Raw genomic sequence first — 5803 nt, 5'->3', positions numbered from 1 at the left:
GAGTCTAAAATTAATGACGACAACAACAACAAAAAAACAAAGCTATTTTTTTTTCATTTGCTTGTTTCTTTTGCTGTTGGTGGTAATATGTTGGTTTGTTTCTGTCAAAATAATCATCTATTGTGAATTGGAAAATAAACAAGCTTGTAGTGAGTCCATCTTTGCACAACTGAGAATAAATGTCTGGACCTTGGAAATTTCTATGGACAATACCTAAGATGGGGTATCATAATTACTAAGTATATAAGCAACATAGGTACTTACTCTCCCATTACACTTCTTCGGATTATTCTCTTTTCTGCATGATAAAAATCTTTACCAGCACCATGTACTTCATTTCATGGCATTAATACTGGATTCTCCTGTCTTAAAAGTTTCCACGTATCAGCTTCACTGGCTTAGAATTCTGGATTACTATTATTGTTTTTGTCTTACATTGGATAACTTACTCCCAGCCTATTTATCTTTTCATTCTTAACAAAGTAGCCCCAGTAATTCTCTCCAAGGCCTCCCAGAATGCATATCAATAATTTATGCAATACTTCCTTGCAAAAGATTAACTGTATTCTCCATCTCTCATTCATTAATCCACGGAAGAGGCCAAATAACATTAAAGAGAGTTGGCACATAGAAGTTGGGGACACAATTAGGTAACAGTGATTCAAAGGCAGCCATTAATAGAATTGTGCTGGTAACCAGTTCTGTGGGGACAAGGGGAAAAGCCCCGAGTTGCAGAATTTGCCTATTTCTGTTTTGCAAATATATCCTCCACGACTGTATTAGTATGAGTTCTATAGAGGGACAGAACTAATGGGATAAATATCTATCTATCTATCATCTACCTATCTATCATCTATCAATCATCTATGTATCATCCATCTATCTATCTTTATTTATATATACATATATATAAAGGGGAGTTTATTAAGTATTAACTCACACAGTCCCAAAATAGGCTGTCTGTGAGCTGAGGAGCAAGAAGAGCCAGTACAACTGCCAGAACTGAAGAACTTGAGGTTCAATGTTTAAGGGCAGGAGGCATTCAGCATGCGAGAAAGATGTAGGCTGGGAGGCTAGGCCAGTGTTTCTTTTTACATTGTTCTTCCTGCTTTTATTCTAGCCATGCTGGCAGCTGATTAGATTGTGTCCACCCAGATTAAGGGTGAGTCTGCCTTTCCCAGCCCACTGACTCAAATGTTAATCTCCTTTGGCAACAGCCTCACAAACACACCCAGGATCAATACTTCGTATCCTTCAATTCAATCAAGTTGACACTCAGCATTAACCATCACAAGTCCACCCCTTGTTAACTTGAACTCATACACATCTCCCGAGATTATACCTAATCTTCAAATAAAGACAACAGTAAGGTCATAATTATGCCTAACATAATACAACTATCTTTCCTACAACCAGAAATGCACTAATCCCCAGCCCAAAGACTATTAAATAAACAATATTAAGTATTGTTACTATTGCTGATGTGAAGTCAATAAATCTTATGTCACATAATAAAGGAAAAAGAAAATAAGTTATTTTCTTAGTACAAGTGTATACATGTACAAACATGTTCTTAACAAAGGAGGAGGAAATACTCATGACAATTACAGTCCTCCTTTCTGCAGCTGGTCACGTGGTCATAGCTAACCTCGAGCACTACCTTCTTCTAACCATTCTGTATTCTCTGCCTTCAGCAAGCACCTCAGCAGGTCATGTTTTGTTCTTTTTTTTTTTTTCGTCCTGGTGAACTGACACCAATCTTTATTTCTGAAGTGTCTGGGTCATTTGTGCTCCTGCCTGAAATGGGCTGTTGTAGTTTCCCATTGACCTTAATCACAGGGCATGATAATACTAAGAGACACCCTAAGGGATCTCCTGTATTCCATACATACTCTTCCTTACCTCCATTGTGGAGTAGTAGACTGATATCATCTTGATAGTCCAGGTCAGTCACACCAGCTAACACTGTAATTCCCATCTTAGCCTGTTTACTTAAAGGTAGGAGGACCCCAAAGTGACCAGGTGGCAATCTTAACTTCCAATTGAATGGAATTGTTGTGTCTCCTGGTGGCAGCATTCAGCTCTCTGGAACTAAGACCTCTAGGCCAGCAGAACAAAATACAAAATGTCACAGGAAAAGGAAGCAAAAGTTTTGCTGTGGGTCACTAGGGGTAATAGTGAGTGGTGTCACTTCAACTTCCACCCCTTGATTCCTAGTCCCATGAATCCTGGCTATGGGAGAAGCAGTACCATATATTGGAAACTGATTCAGAACATACATGGCCTCCTGCAGAACTTTGCCCCAGCCCTGCAAAGTTTGTCACCTAGTTGGCATTGTAATTGTGACCTCAAATGGCAATTCCACCCATTTATCAATCCAGCTGCTTTAGGATAATGGGGAACATGGTAAAAACCAGTGAATTCTATGAGCATGAGACCACAGCTGTACTTCTTTAGCCATAAAGTAAGTGCCTTGGTCAGAGGCAATGCTATGTGGAATAATGTGATAGTTAATAATGTATTCTGTGAGTCCACAGATGGGTAGTTTTGGCAAAAGCATTGAATGCAAGATAGGCAAACCGATAGCTGAAGTAAGTTCTATTCCAGTGAGGACAAACCTCTGCCCTCACAAATCTATTTTACAAGGCATTGGTCCAGGGTATATTATCTGGACCCTCCCAGCTGGAATGAGTAGGTCTAAAGTGACTAATCCACTCCAACATTCCAATCTCCCTAAGCCTTTAAATCCCTTCCTCTACATTAAACCAAGGGAGATCAGGCATATCCAGCTTCCTCACAGTGGGCCATTTTTTAATATATATTTTAGCTAACCAAGCAGATAAACTATTACAACCTTTTGCAACTCCCCAAGCTGTAACATTAAATGCAGAGTTCCTATTTAGTGGGCCCAAATCAATAAATTCAGCCTAATCCAACTCTATGTTTCTTCCACCATTATCCCACACCCTTAATATCCATTCCCATGCCTGTCATCAATATTTCTGTTTATATAAATTAGAGAACTCAAACAGTTCTTTTCTAGTGTAGTACACCTCCTCATGGGTCACATGCTCAACCTCACCTCTAGGGGCCCACCAGGACTTTAGTCTAGTTATAAGTCTAGAAGGAAACAGGAGTGTTGGGGACAGCTCCTGAGGAGAATCAACATTATTTTGCCTGGCAACTGCCTCAGGAGAGGACATCACTGTCGCCTCAGGAAGCACAGGGCTTATCTCCCCAGAGTAATGTGGAAAGTCTAAGGGCAGCATGGATCAGGGAGGGGATGTTACCACTACTGGGTTGGGAAAGCTTTCTTCTGGCAAAAAAAGTTTCATCAGAGTTTACAAACTCAGTGTCCCAAGCTTCATCAGGTCCTGGCACATGTCCCCATTCCAAGTTTCAGGGTCCAATGCTTTTCCAATAAACGCCCTCACTTAAACAGTAGACACCTGATGAGTCTGTGCATGCACCTTTCATTGCAGGTCAGGCACTCACATGATAAGAGCTTGTGTCTGTTTTTCCACAATTTCAGTTCTTTCTCTACAGGAAATAAGACTCTCACTCAGGGGAATCTTAGCATATTTGAGGCTCAGTATCTGTTTCTGAAGCTGGTACATAGAATCCTTAAGTTCATCATTTTATTTCATCACTTTATTCACTGAAATGAGGAACAAACAACCAGCTTCATTATGTTCCTTGATTCTCCACATATGGTCAAAGGTATTTATGTATAGAGTCACTAAACTCCTTGTCTTTCATGAGCGGTTATTCAAGAGTGTCAAATGCCTTTATTTTTGGTAACTCTCTAAACAGTACACACAAAGGACTATCAGTGTTCTCCATACTATTAGAAGTAAAGTCCTTAGCATTTTTGGGTCTAATCAAATTAAGTACCTGACTCCAGACACCCCAAAACCAATTAAAGAACTCCATCCTTAATATTCTGATCCTCTAGAACCACTCCTGGTACCAAAATCTGTATTAGTCAGGGTTCTCTAGAGGGATAGAACTAATGGAAATATTTATTAAGTGTTAACTCACACTATCACAAGTTCCCACAATGACTGTCAGCAGGCTGAGGAGCAAGGAGAGCCAGTCCAACTTCCAAAACTGAAGAACTTGGAGTCTGATGTTTGAGGGCAGGAATCATCCAGCAAGGGAGAAAGATGTAGGTTGGGAGGCTAGGCCAGTGTCTCTTTTTACATTTTTCTGCCTGCTTATATTCTAGCCACACTAGCAGCTGATCAGATTGTGCCTACCCAGATTAAAGGTAGGTCTGCCTTTCTCAGCCCACTGACTTAAATGTTAATCTATTTTGGCAGCACCCTTAAAGAAACATTCAGGATCAAAACTTTGTATCTTTCAATCCAATCAAGTTGACAGTATTTGCCATTACAATGACTAATTCCAAGCTACTAGTGTGACATTACTTACATGTGGGAAGATGTGGTAACAATTGGCTCTCCATATGAGCAGTCTTTATATTTCACTGTTACTTTGGGACAATTATGTTTTACTTTGTTAATCATTTGTACTTCAGTAAAATCCTTGGTGTTTCTCTTTTTTTTATTGCATTTTAGGTTTTGGGTACACGTGAAGAACATGCAAGATTGTTGTATAGGTACACACATGGCAGTGTGATTTGCTGCCTTCCTCCCCATCACCTATATCTGGCATTTCCCCCCATGCTATCTCTCCCCAACTCCCCACCCCCTGCTGTCCCTCCCCTATTTCCCCCGACAGACCCCACTGTGTGATGCTTTTTTTTTTTTTTTTGCTTTGTTGCCCAAGCTGGTCTCAAACTCTTGCACTCAAGCAGTCCTTCTGCCTCAGCCTCCCAAAGTGCTGGAATCACAGATTTATCAAAGGAAGACAAACATTTGGAAGTACAAGTACTACTGGAGAATACTGGAAGACAAAAAGACAAAAAAGACCAAGAAAAAAAAACCATTTCAGTGAAAGAAGAGCAAGAACTACAACCAAAAATAATTGAAGTTATTCATCCTGAAAGAGAAACCAATCAAGATGATCTAGTAAGAGAAAAGTTTAAAAGAAGCATGCAGAGAAATGACGTGGATGACACACCTGGCAAATGCACTGCTCCCTACACGAAAGGCCCCCTCAGACAAAGAAGGCATTACTCATTCACAGAAGCAACTGAAAACCTGCATCATGAGCTTCCTGCTTCAGGTGGGCCAGCCAATGCAGGCAACACGAGGTGCAGTCACAGTACAAGCAAGCATCTCAGTAACAGAGAGGAAAGGGAGCTAGAGCATTCTGACAGTGGGTATGAGCCCTCATTTGGTAAGTCTTCCAGAATAAAAGTGAAAGATACAACTTTCAGAGATAAGAAAAGCAGTCTCATGGAAGAACTCTTTGGATCAGGCTACATCTTGAAAACTGATTAGTCAGGTTCTGGCATTACAAAAGGCTCAGAGGAGACTTTGAAAACTAAGGAGTTGCATCACCTGCCTCCCAAGCAGGCCTCCGCCAGCAATGCATTCGGAGACTCTAAAGTAACTGTGGCAAATCCTTGGTGTTTCTCTAACCATGATTAGGATACTTGGACTACCAGCACCTTGCCACAAAGTTTTTAAAATGTTCAAGTCTATGTCCCATACTAGACTTAGAAATGTACCTTAACATTGATAATTTTAACATCTCTCCAGGTTATTCTGATCTACAGTAAGGTTTGCTACTCAGTGTCTCAAATGCTCAGTTCCATTTAGCTAATATGCAAGTGTGTACATTGGAAATTGGAACCACAAAAGCTGCTAATGTTCAGACCTCTAAAAGAGTAGAT

General features: G+C 40.4%; 1 pseudogene; it reads left to right on the top strand.

The window, feature by feature from the left end:
- Positions 1-1047: 1047 nt before the first annotated feature.
- LOC105733674 (lebercilin-like protein) lies at positions 1048-5558 on the top strand (annotated as a pseudogene).
- Positions 5559-5803: the final 245 nt, after the last annotated feature.

Source organism: Aotus nancymaae, unplaced genomic scaffold (assembly GCF_030222135.1).
Source record: "Aotus nancymaae isolate 86718 unplaced genomic scaffold, 86718_ANA_hifiasm-v0.15.2.pri h1tg000004l, whole genome shotgun sequence".
Taxonomy (NCBI): domain Eukaryota; kingdom Metazoa; phylum Chordata; class Mammalia; order Primates; family Aotidae; genus Aotus; species Aotus nancymaae.
The sequence above is the reverse complement of the archived record's forward strand: the minus strand, read 5'-3'. Positions and strand labels throughout refer to the sequence as shown.